Source organism: Uloborus diversus, chromosome 2, assembly GCF_026930045.1.
Source record: "Uloborus diversus isolate 005 chromosome 2, Udiv.v.3.1, whole genome shotgun sequence".
NCBI classification, from domain to species: domain Eukaryota; kingdom Metazoa; phylum Arthropoda; class Arachnida; order Araneae; family Uloboridae; genus Uloborus; species Uloborus diversus.
In genome coordinates this window covers 31,091,961-31,111,999 of record NC_072732.1, presented here as the reverse complement: position 1 = coordinate 31,111,999, position 20,039 = coordinate 31,091,961, and the positions used below count along the sequence as shown (strand labels likewise).

The window sequence follows — 20,039 nt, the reverse complement described above, 5'->3', positions numbered from 1 at the left end:
AAAAGAATTTTTTATAAAATTTTTTTTGGAAAATTCTGTTTATGTAAGTGCAGGGGGACAGTGACCTATCAGGAAGGGGGGGGGGGGGGTCCGGACCCCCTGGACCCCCCCCTTGGCTACGTCCCTGGCGAGGGGTCTTGAAACGCATCCCTCGCGTAAGTCGGGACTCGACTGTATATCTTTAAATGTTTACCATTCTTATGTTCTCTAAGAAAAATGTAGCTGTTAAATACATTTCAGTTTGTAAAAAATAAATTTTTCCATTTTTTTCCCGAAAAAAATTGGAAAGAAAGCCTTTCTTTTTTCTCACCGCTTCGAAATTTCCATAAATATCACATATCTACCCCTGCTTTATGTTGACTAAAATAAAATGAATTAATTTCAGTAAAAGAAACTTTAAAAAATCAGTTGTGATTATATATAAATTTCTCTCACATGAGTCTTGGAAATAAACTTTTGCAGTGAACATACCAAGAACAAATAAGATTTAATAGAATACTAGATTATTAATTGGAAATATGAAATTTATTGAAAGAAAAAAATAAGTTTAATGAATTACAAATTATTCCGAATGAGCACATACCATAAATTTTTACGTCTTTAAATAAATAATAATAATAAAAAAAACCTTGCTCGAAATCTTTTGAACTTATTGAAAATCTTAGCTGCGCTAACTGTTGTTGGAGGAAGGAAAACAGAGCAACGCCACCTCATTGGTTGCTAACTGTGACGTCAACATCGTCTGTAGCACTGCGCATGCTCACGGATTTTCGCGAATATCAAATCCGCTAGTTGCTCTCGATCGTCCGAGGGAAGCGCTTGGAAGAAGATTGGAAGCTTCTTCGATTTTTTTTTCAATTGAGGATTTTAAGAAACTTCACTGGAGAATTTTGCAGATGATCGTATCGCCTAATAAATTTCTACTGTCCGGTTATCGGACCCGTGACAATTTTGCTGGAATAGGAGGAAAAGAACAATTGGATTCGTGACATTTTTTAAACTGAAACTTTGTGTGGACTTAAAAAGGATAAATATACTTGTGACTCAAGTGTTTTAGCTTCGTGAAAATTTCAAGTTTCCAGAAATTGCATGCGGTAAGCTCCGTTATCCTTCAAAGTTACTACTGTTTGTAGTTTAATTTTTTTTTATAATTTTATTTAAAATTAATATCTTTTTTGCTCATTTTAAATAAGTTAAAAAAATGCCTAAGTGTTTTCAAGCTACAGAAACGACTTAAATGGGAAATGTAATACCAAAAAAACTGACTATGGTTCTATAAATTAATTAAGTGTCGTACGTACTTGTAGTTTCTTTTTTGAAAAACTAATAAAAGTAAGCAATCATTACTTTTTCAAATACGTTTACAAAGAAAACAACTCTACAGCGTTGCTGAAGAAAAATTTATGAGTATTTTCCGGGTTATTTTGCTTTCCGCTACTGATATTTTTTGTTAATAAATAAAAGGCCTTATTTGGTTTTATTTTTTCCCCTCTACTCAATGAGATTTTTTTTTTTTTTTGCAGGTGATAGTTTCGCTTCTGACTTTTTTTTTTTTTTTTTTTTGCAGACGATAAATACCGCATCTTTTTGATTTCACTCTTTTTTTTTTCACGGGATAAATATTTTCGCATCTTATAGTTCAGCGGTTCCCAACCTTTTTTCCTTTGCGAACCCCTTGAAAAATCCGGAAGAAGTTGGCGAACCCCTAGTGAAATAAGTAACAAGTAAAAAAAAAAAAAAAAGAATCGCACTCACAATAAATTTGGGAGAATTTATTTCAGCAATTTTGCTTGATAGTTCATAACAAGTACAAAAACATAATCTCACAAGCAACGATAAAATTAAAAATTTAAAAAAGGGCTGGATGGAGTAAGAAACAAGTGAATAAATGATGAATAATGAAAATGTTTGAGCCTAAAACTTCATCTCAAACAACAAGATATTAAAATTCCGCCATTACAATACTATTTTCGCGAACCCCCTTTATAACTCTCGCGAACCACCGGTTGGGAACCGATGGTTGATTCTTTTTTTCCCGTAACCATGCATGATCTGAAAAGGTGCTATTTTATACTGCCCACTAATATTTTATTTATTTTTTAAAAATTTTTATTTGCAGGTAATTAACTTATTCGTACTGAATTATTTCGTAAAATTAAATAAAAATCATACGTAACATTCATAAAATCAGAAGTTTTAATTATATTTAATGGATGGTTTTATCAGGCTTCAAGACTAATAAAATATATTTCGAAAATTCTATTATGGATTATCTTAATTATTCAAAGAAAATTGTTTTCTGAGAGGGAAGGTTTTTATTATTTTTCTAAACTATTTCGTTGAAAGAAAAAAAAAAAAAAGATAAGTATACGATTTATCTGACAAATGTTTGCTAGCATGGTTCACCAGAGGACAGCCTTTTCACGAAAATTGAAATGCACGATTTGAGCTGGGATTTGGATTGTTTTTAAGTTCTTATGTTAGGTAAACATACAAGAAATTTTTCTATGTTATATCCAGAATTCTATGAGAGGGCAACCCAACGATAATTCATCACCAGTTTGAGAGTTTAATGTAAATCGCGCATAGTTCCATACCATTTAACCACGTTTTTCTTTGGGGTGGCACCCACTTCAGGAACCGCCGATATAACCACTTTCAAGAGTGTTATCTAAATTATGGGTAGATTCATTTTACCGCAAAATAAAACAGCGCTTCTCTATCTTTTTACACTCACATTAACCCTTTGACAAAATTCGAATCTTAAGAAACTTTGTCGTCCAAATTCTAGAAGCTGTACACGCCAGGGTCCCCCGTACTTACTACTGCAAGTGGTTTAACTAGTCGGATGAGGCCCTGAAAACAATCTTTTTTTTAAAATCCATTGCACGAGACGAGCAACCCTTGATCCAGCATTCCCAGAGGTATTCATTTGAAGTAGAAACTTGGAGGACTCTGTCGCCGCGAACATGAACGTGCCTCAATCACCATTAACGAACACGGGGTTTTTTCACCGAGTCCCATCGAACCCCGAGCCCTCCAGCTACGATGCCTTAACGATCAGGCCACAACGGCACAAGTTCTAGTCGTTGTATCTCCAGTACTTTTATCACGCAAAATATCCAAAAAGTTAAATGTCCCATGATCCGATGACAATAAGTGTGTCGTACGAATTAAAAGTTTCCCTCCTATATGCTATTTTCTCCACCAGAAATGAATTGTTATGTGAATTGAACTTGTAAAGAATATTTTTATAACACAAAAGTATGGACTCACAGACACATACGTAGTAAAGTCTGACAGCAATTAAAATCACTTGGTTCTGATCGGAAATTAAATGCAGAGAAACTGTATAACAGAGGTTTAATATTTAGGTTCTTATTGAAGTAAGTGTTAAAACGGTTTTAAAATTTGAGTAAATTCATTTTACGGCGAAATAAAACAGCGCTTCTCCATTTTTTTACCCTCACCATTACCCCTTGGACAAAATTCGAATCCTAAGAAGCTCTGTCGTCTTTTATTTTCTGAGAAATGTGGCGTTACAGTTCTTTTTCTCCTTTAATATCTTAAGAAGTATTGGTTGAATCTGTCTTGTTCCGGTACAGATTGAAAGATAATATTTTTCTTCATAAATTTCCATGTGAAACACAAAACCGGCAAAAAGAGGAGCTGTCCTCTTCTTATTGCTCCGAGGTCTTCAAAAAGAAAGAAAACTACTACTTAAACTTTTTAGTTTTTCTTAGCAAATCGCAATCATGTGAATAAGCTGCACAACTACCGATCAGTTAAACAGCTTACCAGAGCTGTAGTTATCGATCTGCCCTTTAATCAGGGCTGCGGAGTCGGAGGAAAAATGACCGACTCCGACTCCTAGAATTTTAAAGCATCTGACTCTCGACTCCGACTCCTTTACCCCAAAATCAATCCGACGCCGATTCCCCGACTCCGACTTCGTAGCCCTGGCAGGGTTACGGGCATAGGCGACTCCTACGGGAGGATGGGGGGGGGGGGGGGACAACTGCCCCCCCCCACTTTTAAAAGAAAGATGCTTTGTCCCCTCACTTTTCAGAGTTAAAAATCAATGATCGGTTAAGAAATGATTTTTATAGGGTAGATTGATTTATTTTACGAAAGTAAAAACTAAAAATTCCAAATAAATGGACTTTTTCCATCTTATTTCATAAAAATTGAACTTTGAGTTGGTAGGGGCGGAAAGTCTTCGGTGGCCATCCGTCCCGATTTTTGAGGCCATATTCCACATTTTTTGGAAGTCATAGAATCAGGGATGTTAAATGCCTTTAACATAGCTGCATTTTTCAAAATAAATAAATAAATAAATAGCTTCGTGGCCATGCCCTCTAGCCCCACACACTTCTTTTGACCCTTCACTTTTTTAGTGCACCAGCCGCCTATTGCTACGGGCTTGGAGGTACAATGACCATCTCTGACTTCGGCTCCGACACCGCATTCTTGCCTTTCTTTACTTTTAGTCATTTTCGAAAGATTTCAAACATCCAGAAAATTTCTCTCCCCTGAATCGCCTTTGAGACAGACACCTCGGAAAATTGTCTACTCAACAGTTTTTCAGAAATGAAAAAAAGGAAGGGAGGGGGGGGGGGGGGAGTCTGGCAAGATTTTAAAACTTTTGTCGTCGACATTTAAATTTCATGCAGTGAATGACAAAACATTTTTTCCTTTGATGTTCCACTTAATCCGGGCTTTAATTAAGAATACTTAAACTTTCTTTTTAAGTTTGGCGATGAGCATTTTGTTTCTCTTAGTTTGGTCTTATATTGTCGCATTTATAGTTAGGACTGTCTGGATTTATATTAGACAGCGGCTAGACCAAGTGATAAAATATATATATATTTTTTTTTATCTTAGATACAGACGCCGAGATGGTTGTTACCTGTGCAAGAGTTATGTGCGCGTGGGATGGTTTTACTTAAGATAGTTTGACTGTCCTCTTTAACTGTTGCGAAATCCTTTATTCATGTTTCGAAAAGAAAAAAAAATTAAAATGACAATTTCTGGTTTAAAATAAATTTTTCTCTGGACTTTTTATTGTAAGAAAATGTCCGTGCTGTCTGAACTTTTTCCGAATAAATTCATGCAATTTAACAAATCGGAAGGTTAATTTAAGAATAGTAAGTCATTGTAAGAAATTTTATTGCTTTAAAAATGGGATACATTTGAAAAAAAAATGTACACAGAAGATGAGAACTTATTTTGAGGATTTAGATGTTTTTTTTTTTTTTTTTTTTTTGTAAAAAAGAGGGTGAAGTTCGGGTAATGAAATGTGAGAATTTTTATAAAGTAGTCTCGCCTTTGTGTATGGCAAAAATGTTCCACGAAAAACTCTCTACATCTTACCGTATTACCCCGCATTATCCGGCATGCCGAGAAAAAGCAAAGTTGACCAGCATGCCGGAAAATTTGAATTTTCCGGATAATTTGAGGTTTATTTTGCAACAGAAGAAAAGTAAATTTCCCCATTCAGTTCCAATCAGAAAGCAAACCATTGTGAGGAAAAAAATAAATAAATCCCGAAAGTGAAAAACGAGAGTTTCAAAAAAAAAAAAAAAAAAAAAAATGTGTACTACATATAATATGTGCTTGTTTCTTATGGTAGGTCATTTAATAATGTGCCAATAAAGTAATCAATTCAGAAACAATCATAGTTACTGTGATTTGCTCAGAATTTTTTAAAATAAATTATTTTATGTTCCTTTAAGAGAGGTAAGTGTAATTTTTATTTTTTTAATAATAATGGTAAATTCTTTAGCACTTGTTTAGGGGCGATAACTTACTGGATAATGTTTGCTTACGTAGTTTTGATATAATTTTTATAAAATTATTCGTTAATAAGCAGTAATTTTCTTTTTAAAATAACACATTTACATTGTTAGTAGTTATTCTTACAAAATTAATTTGATTTTTAATACCAATTAGATATGTATAGGACCCATATACATTTTTAAGTTGAGCATATATTTTTTAAAGTATTATTATTTTTTTCCTAACCTCGATTTTTCTGGCATGCCAGAAAGGACCAGACAAGTGTTATTGAAAATCTGATGACCCCCGAATTTTGCGGCATGCCGGATAATGCGAGGTATTACAAATTACGGGACATGAAGTGTGAGAGTTTTTAGAAGGTATTCACCCCTTTGTGTATGGCAAAAGTTTTCATAAAAAACTCATAATATATTGTGTCAAAATTCAGTATTTGAAATGTGAGAATTTTTAGAAAGTATTTTTACCTTTGTGTCTGGCGAAATTTCCGCAAAAAAAATCAATATATATTCTTTCGAAATTCGGGGCATGAAAGGTGAGCATTTTTAGAAGTTATTCTCGCTTATTTGTTTGGCAAAACAATTCCGAAAAAAACTTGCTGTATATCATTTCGAATTTTGGAACGTGAGGGGAGATATTTTAGAAATGGCAAAATGTTCGGCAAAATGCTCACTGTATATATCATTTTAAACTTCGGGACAGAAAAGATGAGAATATTTGGAAAGTATTCTCACCTCTCTGTATGGCAAAAATTTTACCAAAAAATCCACTGTACATTATTTCGAGTCCGAAAGGTGAAAACTTTTAGAAAGTATTATCATCTTTTTGCGTGGCTAAAATTTCCAAAAAAAAAAAAAAAAACTCACAATAGTGTTCCGAATATCATTCCTAAAAAAAAGTACGAAAAACAAGAACTTTACTGCACGTTGAGCTTTATCGCATGTGTAAGATTAAAATTCTGTTTTCTGTCTCAAAACTGAGATAAAGTACCTCGTAAAAAATACTGCTGTTACTTAACTGTTTATGCTCTACCCACACCTAAGCTTTTAAACTGCGATTAAAAGTTGGAGACCTTGCAGCTTCAAGTATATTCAATGGTTTATCTCCTGATGTTTTACTAAGATTTTATGACACAGCGAGAGAAATAAGTGGGGGGAAAATAAAGTGTTATTAACTATATGAAAGGTGATAAATTCACATTATAAAATACTTCTGTAACATTTAGTGGTGAAGAAATTGATAACTTACCCGCAGAAGATTCTCTGGAGTGTTTTAATCGGTTCAAAATTTGAAACACTAGACGGTGAAAAAGAAATTTACACGTAGTATAAAAATTAATTGAAAAAATATATTAATTTTTACTTTTTAAAGAGTTGAACATTTTTGGTAAAAAATAATAAAGCAAAGAATATTTGCAACAAGAAATCAACAGTTATTAAAATTATTAACGGTTTTGGAGGGAATGATCTTGGTTTTTTCAATGTAAAATTATTACCACATATATTTTTACACACAAACCTTTTATCAGTTTAATACAGGTTTATCTACTCGCAGCTCAGTCTTTCCTCTGTCCCCATTTCGTTTTCAGTCCCACTCCCTTTCTCAGTCCTCATTAATTGAAATTTTTTGAAACTCAAAGATTGCCGGAGAGCTTTTACTATTGCTATTGAAGAATTTTTATTAATTAGTTAATTAATTAGGTTAGTATTTATTTTTTCATTTATTTATTAATCATTCTTCTTATTATTATTATTTATGTACTCATTATTTATCTGTTTATTTATTTATTAATTATTATTATTAATGTGTTAATTGTTATTATTTATGTATTTATTATTATTATAATTATGGAGTAATGAAACATGAAAGAAAGAGTTCTTACTATTGCTAAAGAATCCAAAGCAACAATCCAAAATATTTGAAAAAAAAAAAAAACTACTTTAAAAGTATACTTGATTGAAAATAGGTAAAACTTAAAATGTTTTTTAAACTGTTAAAATAATTAAATTTAAAATCACATATTGGTGAAAAGTTTAATGAAAGTAAACTACAAAAAAGTTAAAAATTTCCACGATGCAAACGTTTACAAAGTGTTTCGAAGTTCTTAAAATTGAAATGACAAAACATAGGGGAGGGTGGCCCAAAGCGGGTAGGTCGCCCGAAGCGGGAAGGCATATGTATAACCCTCCTCCCTCATGGTATGTTAGTGGCGATGAATACGTATGTCGTGTTTGCCCGAACACCCCCGAGTTATTATCAGTGCCAGCGAAACAGGAGTGAAGCTGCATGGCGCAACCAGGCTTAAAATTAAAGAAATGATACATTAAAAATAAATAAATAAATTAATTAAAAAAATAAAAAATTAATTTGAATTTTGACATCTTGAATTCAAATTATGTTTTTCGCAATCACGAGTGTGTGTATGTAGGCGTGTGTGTTTGTGTGTGGGGGGTATGGGTGTTTGTGTGTAGGGGTATGTGTATGTGTGTGTAGGTGTGTGTTTGTGTCTGTGTGCTGTTATAAGTGTGTGGGTAGTTGTGTGTATGAATGTGTGTGCGTGGGGGCGGGGTATGTGTATGTGTGTGTAGGCATATGTGTTTGTATCTGTGTGCAGGCATGAATGTGTGGGTAGTTGTGTGTATGTGTGTGTAGGTGTATGTGTTTGTGTGTGTGTGTGCGTGCGTGTGTAGTTGTGTATGTATGCGCGTGTGTGCAGGACATGGATGCAACCTGGAGACGGATTTCGCTATAGGAGCAGCATCGTAAGGACCCGGTTGACGGTGAGGGTGCAGAGGGTGGCGGTGGGAAAATAAAATGATAGGACATCACAAAACAGTCAAATAAGAACAATAAGCAATCGTGATTGCTCAAAAAGTTGTGTGATTAGTCGAAGACCAGCTTATTTTTTTATTGTCAATAATATTAACTTATTCTGACACTATCCACCTATAAACTGTGATGGTCATTCCATTTTTTTAATTATTAATTTAAGGTTATAATTATTGAAACAAAAAAAAGTGCCTTTGGGCAAAGCGGGTATAAGATTTAATCATATATTTATTTAAAATTTCTTGTCTTGTGTGCTGACTTAGATTTTCTCTTTCAATAGGATAAGTATAACTTTAAAAAGTTATTTTTTAGGATGTCATTTAATTAGTCTATTAATTAACTCAGTTATTTCCTTATATTTTATAAACAAATGTACTGACTTTGAATTGGATAAGTATGCAACTGTTTTATGTTTTGTTATATAATGGCAGGTAGCTAGTCAACTATTTTAATCATTATCATTAAAATAATTAATTATCATTATTATTATTATTATTATTGAATTACGGCTTATCTAACGATTTGCAGAATTCTTTGATGAAGATTTTCAGATGAACATAATTGGTCTAATACATTATCTATGAAGTTTTATAAAAATTGGTCCATCTACTCACTTCTTCCCCTCACAAAAAAAAAAAAAGAAACGTATGAAAAACTTATTCTGCCATTATATTGCAAAATGAATTGAAAATTTGAAAAGAGAAGCTCTAAAGTAAAAAGAAGAGTTGGAGATTTAATTAATTACAAATTTGATTTAGTAATTTAAAATACAAATTTTCGTTTTAGTATCCCTTTTTTGTATTAATACCGCGTGTGAAATAGCGCGAACTGTATTGCTTTAACCCAGTTTTCATAATTGATGTAAATAATGAAGGCAATAATATTCAGACACAGCATGTATTATTATAGCACGATTTCTAACAGTATATCTCAATGCAAGAATGCAGGATTTAGACACCGATCTTTAGGATGACCAGGAAATTGTACTAAATTTTAAAGAGTGCAGCATAAAAAAAAAAATTATAAAAAGAATTCATAGGAATATGCTTTGTTAAAATAAAATTAGACTCAAAGATGCTTGTATAACCTTTTTTACAGTTTTCAAACGGCTCAATTTCTTTCTTATTTTTGCAGCCAAAAAACACTGAATTGCCTCTGGGCTACAAGCCTAACCCAAAACAAAAGTAGAACAGTTAAAAGCAAATCTAAATTTAAAATATCGAGCTTAATCTTTTAAAACAAAAAAATTGCTGAAAGTGATAACGAGAAAGTTCCAGGAAAAGTTCTGAAAGTTCATAAATTAAGCGACAACTCCGAGCGCTTCTGATGCACTCTAGGAGCAATTATTCCCACTTACATCAGTTGTTTGTTTTGCCCTCTCTCCTCTTTGGAGCATCCGTCCGATAAACCGAACGATTTCTCTCTCCGGTTCTCTTCTTCCTCCAACTAGAGCATGAAGATTCGAAGATTCTTCGGAATTCATTCGTCGTCGGGATTTTCCGACTGGATGTGGGTCAACATTTATGAGTATTCTAGTTATCGTGTATCCCAATCCATTATATTTAATGCTTCACTTCTTCACATGTTCCTAGGCATGCTCCATTGAGTGTGCATCGCCAAAGTGCTGCTGACGTTTTGAATATGTTAAAACGCTTGCGACTGTTTTTAGACAAACAGGTACTCCCGCTAATCGTGTTATTTATCAAACATGATTATCCCAGTGGCTTGTCATACGTTTTCGGGGAAACAAATTCGTCGTCTTACAACAAAAGTTTGTTACATATAATTATTTGTTTTGCTTTTGTTTGTGTGTTTATTTCTCAAGGGCGGATCCAGAAAATGTTCAAGGAGGGGCGATTTTTTACTCTTTGCTCTTTGAAACTTCAATTTCTAAAAATGATTGAAGGAGTGTACTGAACCCCATCGCTTGTGTCCTACAGTTATATTTCTTTCGAAAAATATCCAGGGGGAACCCTTGAACATATCTCTATTATCATCTAAGACCATTAAAAACTCAGGTTTCGCAACTTCAATTTTGAAAAAATCCTGTAGAAAAGTTTCGGTCCCTGTCCTCAAAGTAATAAGAGAGAGAGAGATGCTCTACGATTGCGTTCTTTCCGGAAGAACTGCGAATATTACGTAAAATTGCCATTTTTGGAACTTTAATACCTAAAATATACCTGAAGAAAGTTTCTGTGTCTCGCTCAAGGAGGGGGGGATCCCCTCCAACTTCCCTCCCTTGAATCCGTCCTTGTTATGTCCGATAATGGGGTTTGAATTTCTTTCAGACCTAAATTTTATTTTTGAAAGTAACTCAACTCTTTTCTTTCGATCTAATGCGCACAGTTGAAAAAATCAACTCTAGTGAGGAAAATAATTGTGATGAAAATTGTAACACGTGTGTCAGAGTCAGGAGAAACTTTTTTAGTGCAAGTAAGTGGTACTTTTCTTGCTTATTACTCCTATTTTTTGCTGAAAAAAAAGTTTCCTGGTAACTCCGACAGATGTCTGTAAAGTTTTTAGTGCAAAATTCTACTTAATTACGTCAGTATTTATCAAGCATTCAGTATGCACTAAGCTAATTTGTTATACATTTGTTTTTAAACATAGAAAAAAGAAAATGCAGAACATATATTTAAAAAAATATGCACATGTAACAATATATAAGAAATCTTAACTTATTCCGATCAACCTCATTAGGGTATTTTTTTTTAAGGAAACTTTAGAATTCATAAGGATTAACTTAGAATTTGAAGATACCAATTTCTCGCCGACGATTTTCCCATCTGGCTGTGTTCAGAAATCGGTCTGCAAAGTACGTGAAAGATGTCTCCCATTACCCACCGAATCTTGGCTACTTTTTAAAAAAAATGCGATCCTTTAAGATCTTATATTCTGATAACGGGGACACGAGGGCAAATAATTTACGCACCATGAAACATGTTTCATTGTGCTCTTTCAAACACTGCTAATTTATTTCTTTTTTCATCATTGCAATGTCGTATGCTTTCCTAATAAGGATTTTGTATAGATTTGTCTTAAAAGTATGTAAACCAGCTAACACCATGAAGGCTGACATTTTAGAAGGCAATAAGCATGTTAGATTTATGGCATGATGGGTAATTAGCTGGCTTTAGTACAATGAATGTCTATTTTTAAACAACATTTAGCGTCATTATTTTTTTTTGATTTTTTTTTTTCAACTGATGCAACTTTAAATGATAACGAAATTGCGATTAAGAGAAAATTTTGACTACAAGAGAATTTAAGCTGGTTTCCAGTCTAAGCCATCGATATACATCATCACGCAAAAAGCGAGATCATGATCTTTTATATATACAAATATTAAAGCTGAAAGTCTCTCTGTCCGGAGGATGTCTGTAGGATGTCTGGATGTCTGGATCTCTGTGACGCGCATAGCGCCTGGACCGTTCGGCCGATTTTCATGAAATTTGGCACAAAGTTAGCTTGTAGCATGGGGGTGTGCACCTCGAAGCGATTTTTCGAAAATTCGATGTGGTTCTTTTTCTATTCCAATTTTAAGAACAAAAATATCATAAGATGGACGAGTAAGCTCCGAAATTATCATAACGTGGAACCGTAACATGGGAACAAGCCAATTGGCGAGATACGAAATTATCATAACGTGGAACCGTAACATGGATACAAGCCAATTGGCGAGAAGATTCACCGTACATTATTTGTAAATATACAGGCGAACCAAAAGACCTTTTAATTTTTATATTACGGGCAAAGCCGTGCGGGTGCCACTAGTGTGAAATAAAGAGACACTATTCCATTTCACTTTTTCATACTTTTGGCAACTTCTGAATGGTCCCCTCACAATGCTCTAACCGTAGCATGTTCAAAAGCAAAAAAAAAAAAAAAAAACATAACAGAATTTACAACCCGTTTCGTCAATTTCATAAATGGCATTCACCAATTTGCGAAAGAATATGCAAACTCCTTAACTACTTTAACGAATCATTAATCAATATTTGCACTCGATAAGCAACTTGACCAATCGCTATTCCGTTCGCAAAGTTTCGATTAAATATCTTAAACGCTCTCTCCACATCATTCCCTGTATATTCTGTTCTGGAGCGATAAAAAAAAAGCATTTCGAAGTCATAAATTCTCGCAAAGGCAACCGTTGTTTTATTTATGGCATCAGCTTTTCCATTTGTACGTCCATTTCTTGGCGAGCACCTCGGTTATCGTTTATACACACATAACGCGACTCTCACGCGAGCATGAATTATGCATCGCTTTTGTGGATGTGCCTTTCATTGTCATTAACAGCTTCGATGGCCGCCAATTCCACGTGTGCCATTTCTTTAAACTAGTTCCCTAATTGATTCCGAGGAGTCACGCGAAATTAACATTTTCTTATCTTTAACCCGTAACTGGAAATTTAAATATTTTTTTTTTCTCCCGACAATTATTTTCTTATGTTTTTTTCATCAGATTATGTGAATGCATCGCAAGAACAGTGACCCGAGTCCGAAATATTCACACATGAATTTGGATTATCGTTGTGCAGTGGCGCACACAGGAATTTTGCAAAGGGAGGGTGTCCGAGATCAAAAGCCTCATTTTCATATTATACCCCAATACGTCGTCAAACATATTGACTTGATTTTGACGATTCGCGAGAACGGAAAAGAGTAAGAAATAAACTATTGAATAAATAATTAGCATTTTGTAATGAAACAAAATTACCAGAAAGCAAAATAATTTTATGCCTTTACTTTTCTTATAGTTAAGAAATGGATTCAGCAAAGCAAATTCATCGTTGTAGAAGCACCTTATGGTTATATAGAAATTCATAGAATCTCATTTTAATCTATAAATACAAAACTTAAAACATCGTTATTATAGTGTGTTCATTTATAATCACCATTCTGCTTCTTTTAGGTCATTTGTTATACGAAAAGTACACAATATTTTTGAAAATCTTTTAGCATAACGATTTTATTTTTTCATTTATTAGAACAAAAAGTATTGTTATCTTTGTTTGGAAATATTTTACGTACAAAATACATAGAACCGTAATCAATCGGGGAAAAAACAAAACCTATGGGAGGGGTCCGGACCCCCTGGACCCCTCCCTTGTGTGCGCCACTGTCGTTGTGTACTTTTCGTTTTAGAAACTGACGTGTGTTCACAGCCGCATTTAAAATTTGGGCACATTCTCTTGTATTTTGGAAGGAGTTCGCAAGGGAAAAAAGTGGGAATCGGTGATGTAAAAGTGCAAAAATTACCGTACATCGTGCAATCGCAATGACGAAAAATTTGAAAATACTAGCTGCGTCGCCCGGCTTTGCACGGTCCACCTCGAAAATAAAAGTTACGTCAAGTGACGCGAGTTCAACACTCAGGCTTGAACCAAAAAAAAAAAAAAAAAAAGTCAGTGAAATTTTGCGGCAGATAGCAGAAAAAAACCCCAAAAAGTAAACATTTTAAATCCCCTGTGTGTGATTACAGGAAAAGCCTCAAAACAAAAACAAGAATTTTACCTGTTCATATTCGAGAAAAAAAAATTGCAACAGATCTTTTATCTCAATGATTTTCTTCATGCTATACATTTTAATAAAAGCATCGTTGCGGAAAGTTGAGATGAAGCACTGAATAATAATTTGAATGGAGGAAAGCTTTCGAAAAATATGGATTTTATGTCGAAATCTAAGTGTCATAATTAATAGTTTTTAATTGATATCTCCGATAATTATTATCGGAGGATTATGTTAAATAGCCAAACATGAAGACGGGAAGATTATGAATCCATCGATACCTGGTTCGATGGTCTGTTCACTGTCGTTCTGGAGAAGAAGCTTGGACATGCATAGATACATAGGTACATGCGCGCAGTTTTTAATTATATAAAATCTAGGAAGAGTGGTAAACAAAGGCTAACAAAGCCAGTGGCATATGTAGTTGAATTATTACAATGTAGCTTATGATGCACATAATATGCTGAAATTACTGAGTGCAGTGCAACCAGTACTAAGTGGGACCAAAGGCAATACAAATAATCAAAAACCCCAATAATCCGGGTTATGAGTAAAACACATAATTAAATAAGCAAACTTATGCTTTATTACAGCAAAATGAAATGCATTGTAACAAAACTACAGTACCGTTTCTAGCAAATACTTTATCATTTGTAGTTCAGCTGCAGTTGTGCTTGTCTGACTCTCCATGTGCGCCATATTGTTTGTTAAATCAGTACTATTCTTTTTTGCACGTTCTATGCAGGAGTTGTACGTTTCGTCAAAACAAAACCGAATATTTTGCCTGTTTTATAGATTCGTTCTGCGACCATGATTTAAAATTAATATTTAAAATTTTGTAACTCTACAAATTTGATGCGCAAAAACTGGTATCTGAGCAGAATAAGTTAACAACTGTATAGAATAAGTTACAAAGGAAGTGATTACCAACTGTCGTTTTATCAGCTATTATGTCAGGCGTATTTAACTAGCCAATAAACATCGAAAACTCAGCGAACCAACCACAACCTATTACACTGTTAAAAATTCAGGAAGATTTTCTGGTAATTGTTATTGTAAAATGGCGGACTAACGCATCGCTGATTTTTACGGTAATTTATACCGGAGAAATAAGCGATCCCAGCGCCAATTGGTTGCTGTGGCCTACTGGGGGAACCGTAAAATTTTACAGTAACATTTGATTTTTACGGTAATAGTTACTGGCAACATGGATGCCAGTAACAATTACCGTAAATTTTCCGGAAATTTTTTAACAGTGTACCTTGTGCTCCCGTTATCTTTTTTTAATTTTCTCTATGAATATGATTTGCAGCATCATGTTTCATGGAAAATCTCGCTTCTCATGTTGCTTCTCATCTACCGCCACTTTAGATCAGCATATCCAGTTTCAAAAACATTAGAGTACTTTTTGAGGACAGTCACTAAAAGCAGTGCTCAAGTATTTCATTGCGAAGAGTTAGGAGAATCCTAAACTAAACCATAGGTTAATGGTTTAATGAGGTCTGGGACGCAGAGGGAGGTGTAAATTAATCCCGAACCCTTCGTTTTAAGGTAGATTGCCTATCCTGGTATGTATTATATATGTATGTGTGTGTGTGTGTGAAACAAAATCGCCAGGAGAAAAGTTATAAACATTTTTAAGTAATGGATCATCCATATTAAATCGGAAATTTATCGTCTGCCTCGACCTTAGTTTTAATTAGCGTGAAGAAAATCATTGAAAAGAAAGATCTGTTGTCACTTTTTTTCTCGACTGTGAACAAATAAAATTTTTGCTTTTGCTTTGAGGTAAAAATTTCCCCTTTTGATTATTTTTTGGTCGTTTATCTCTTGTTTTTGTACTGCCAGTAGAGGATAATCAAGGGCATTAGATGTATTAATGGAGGGATGCGTTTAATTAATTCGGGACTTTTAGATTCGCCGTTAACGGTATCTAAGAATCATTATTTTGGCCGAAAAGCTTACAGTACTTTTTTTCTTCCATTATTTTAACCTAATTGTTGAACACGCGTCACTTGACATAACTTTTATTTTCGAGGTAGACCGTGCAAACCCGGGCGAAGCAGTTAGTAACTAATAAAAGATTAACGTCATGCTTTTTAAAAAATATGGCATTTAATTTCATTTTTCAAACTAATAAAAAGACTCCATTTGAATTTCAATAACTTCTATCCTGCGTTTGCTGAATTTAAAAAATATCTTTAAAGGAAAATGTCAGGTGTAAAAAAGTTGAGGAAAGAAGAAATTATGCAAAATCGTCAAAATATCAAAGGAATGACTGATGAGCATTATTAATATTAATAAGGAAAAGTTAAGGAAAATTAAAAAGTAGTAATTTCTATTTCCATTTGCAAATTTAATACTCAGACGTTGATTGAAGTTTCCTGAATAGTATTTTATTCAAATTATACCTAGTCTTTGGACAATAGCTTTTGGGGCTAGTTATAATAGCAAATGAAATGTTTAGCAGATATACTTGCCAATATCAATTTACCAATAAATTTCCTTGTGGAGTTCGACATTTTTCATTTCTCTAAATCTGCCAAACTTCGAAAATTAACTTTAAGGAAAATAGAAGTTTTGGGAAATGCAATTGCATATAGTGGAAATTAAATGAAATAAAAAGACTGTACAGGGAAGTACTATTAATTCCCAAGATCATTTCGAAGTTTGACGCAAGTAAATCTAAATTACATTCTTAGATATCATTAAAAAAAAAAAAAAAAAAAAACAGGCTAGTTACACTTCCCCCCCCCCCTCCGTCCCCATCCCTTAAAAAAAGTTTCTAACAAGTTTAAAAAGTTTTCTTTCATTCCAGAATTCTACACTTACCGGGTTATAGGAAAATTCAATCCGAGAAAAGAATAAGAAAAATAATGTGGGGAGGTGTAAAATCTTTAGCAAAATTAATACACAACGTCATTCTTCCGAAGTGTACTTCAAAGGTATTCGGAACTCCAGCGCTCGAATACGCTACCTCGCGATGATTTACAAAACTGCCGATGAAACTAAAACATTGCCACGTTGCGTTCCACGTGTGTCTGTTGACGTAAACACAGGCAGTTTGTTATGAGAATTTATTAACGCAATCGATGAGTCTTAGTTTGCTTTTAGCTACAGAAATTAATTCGTCCCATAGTAGTATTCTCGAGCTTCTCAAAATAATGTTAGTTTTCCTTATTTCCTTCTAAAATATGAGTTGATTGAAAATGGTGAAAGCGAAAACTTTATTAACAAACTTGGATAACGTTATACAAGGTAAAAAATTTTATTGTTTTGTATGAATTTGTAAGAATATGAGTTTTTTTTAATCTTAAATTAATTTAACTAACCATCTTTTACAGCAGCATTTAGTTGGAATGGACGGTATGCAAAATATTTTCTTGAATATATTATCGTAGAACAAAATGAAAAATGTTTCACCGAGAAAGAATTTACTTTATTCCTTTTATTCTCAGCTGAAAGGTTTCGCCGAATTTGTTTAGGGTTACAGTTTTAGTATTGTGCGAGCAAAGTAGCCTTGGCGAGATTTCGCGTTTTTAGTTAAACCATTTTTAATTTTTATCATGAGTGGAAAAAAAGGTACGTTTAGTAATGCTTCTTGAATTCTCATTTCTTTCTACGTGGGCCAGAATATCCACAAGACTTTGAAAATTAATTTAAAAAGAATAAAGCGAAAAATATCATACATACGAACAAAAATCTCAACACTTTTAGCATTTTCTTCGTTACCACATGCGTTTGATTTAGTTTTTAAGTCGGCCATTAGACAGTGACTGCAGTGCCCCTATAGTTCGTTGGAGTTGCGAATAGGATTTGGTTTTTAATTTATAATCCTGCCACTTTAATTTTTGAAAAACGGCGACTTTTAATGCAAGGAATGTTTTTTTGAATTTTGTGAAAGTTGATAATAAGTATGCTTTCTTATATAACGTAATTCCTTGATTGCAATGATGCTTTGATGGTGTTAATATTTTTGTAAACTCCCAAAGAAGGGAGGCAAAGACCTTGGGTCAGTTACCTTTTTCGATTATTTGAATGGTAATTATATCACTGGAAACTTGCTTTATTCAAAACTTCATGTTTTTTATTTGTCTAAAAATCAAATTCTATAAACATTTTTAATGTTTGCTTATTTTTTGTTATAAGTAAATATAGCACAATTATTACTCGCACTTTTTCCCAAACTAAAATAATATGTTTCATAAATAAGTAAAAATTGTGTAAAATGTTTATTAACAGATACAAGCTGAGACATTTTAACAAACCTACAAGCGTATTTTACGCATTGAAAACCGAAAATACACCTCAAACATTTAGTCTAACACAGGGGTTCTCAAACTTTTTCGACTCGCGACACCCTTTGACGAATTAGAATTTTCTCGCGGCGATTTTATTATGCTACATCAAAAAATAGGGGGTTGGTTATATTGGTTTACATGGCCTTATTTGGTTCACCCACCTAACATATGGATACCATGGACACTTCGCGGCACCCCTTGCCTCTTCCAACGGCACCCAGTTTGAGAACCCCTGGTCTAACATATTTCCACTTTTGTATTTTAATTAAGTTTTGCATAGTGGAAAAAAAAATGCAATTGGAATTTCAAAAATATTGCTTTTGGATATTTCCAAACTTTTTATAATTCATAATGTCAAACATTTCAAAAAAAAAAAAGAAAGAAAGAAAGAAAGGAAGAAAAAGAAAAAAAAATATTAATTTGAATTTTTGGCATCTTGAATTCAAATTATGTTTTTCGCAATCACGAGCGTGTGTATGCGCGTGTGTGTTTGTGTAGGCGCATGTGTGTGGGTGCGTCTGTGTGTGAGTGTATATATGCATGTGTGTGAGTGAGTGTTGTGTACGCGCGTGTGCGTGTAGGCGTTCGTGTGTGTGTAGGCGTTCGTGTGTGTGTGTGTGTAGGCGTTCGTGTGTGAGTCTGTGTAGGCGGTAGTGTGTGTGTGTGTGTATGAAGGCATGTGTGCTTGTGTCTGTGTTCAGGCATGAGTGTGTGTATGTGTGGGTGTGTGTGTGTAGGTATGTGTGTGTGCGTGTGTGTGTAGGATATGGACGCAACCTGGACACTGTTTTCGCAAGAGGAGCAGCACCGTGAGGCCGGTCGACGCGATGGTGGTGCTGGCAGAGGGAGACGGGGGGAAAATAAAATCAGCGTAACATCAAAAACAGTCAAATGAGAACAATAAGCAATCGTGATTACTCAAAAATACAACACATCTAGTATTTTTTTTTCTGAAAGAGCATACTTAAAAACGTAGGATTAGACCACTTTTTAAATAATTTGACAAAGTTTAATATATTTTTTTTAAATTATTTTAATTAATGTGCAGAATCAATTTCATTTTTTACGCTTTAGCCATGACATCACAAGTGATGAAATGCCATTCACTGGTGCCATTAGCGCAGGGCAAAATATTTAATTCGTATCTTAACTTGCAACGATATGGTTGATAGCAAGCATAGAGCGCAATATTTAATTCGCTTCTGAATCATCATAACCTGGAAACGCGGTAGACAGCAAGCGTAAGCATTCAACGCGCCAGTGAAGTACGCGCAAAAGTGCATCACTTGTGACGTCATTAAGACCACTCCTTGTTTGAAAAATCGGACATTTTAAAAAATAATTAAAAATATAAACGTTTTGAAAATAAAAGATTTTCCTCACTCCATGCATTATTATTATTATTATTATTATATTCATTCTATCAACTTCAGTGATTAAAAGTAGTAATACTTTCTTTTTTGACTGATGAAAATAACCCCATTGTGGTCCTTAACTGTTTCCTTAATGTATCTCGTTCCTACAAAATAAATTTCACTCCTCCTCCCCCCAAAAATGTCAAGAGGTGTTTTCAATCGAGGATTTCAACTATACTGTTGCA

General features: G+C 33.9%; 1 protein-coding gene across 1 annotated transcript in view; it reads left to right on the top strand.

Annotated features, from left to right (window-relative positions):
- The first annotated feature begins 826 nt into the window (after positions 1–826).
- Positions 827–20,039, top strand: part of LOC129216945 (sulfotransferase 1B1-like) — a 127,384-nt gene continuing 108,171 nt past the window's right edge. Inside the window, exon 1 of the mRNA XM_054851165.1 lies at positions 827–1,094. The gene's annotated coding sequence lies outside the window, so the exon portion shown is untranslated. The remainder of the gene's footprint in view (positions 1,095–20,039) is intronic.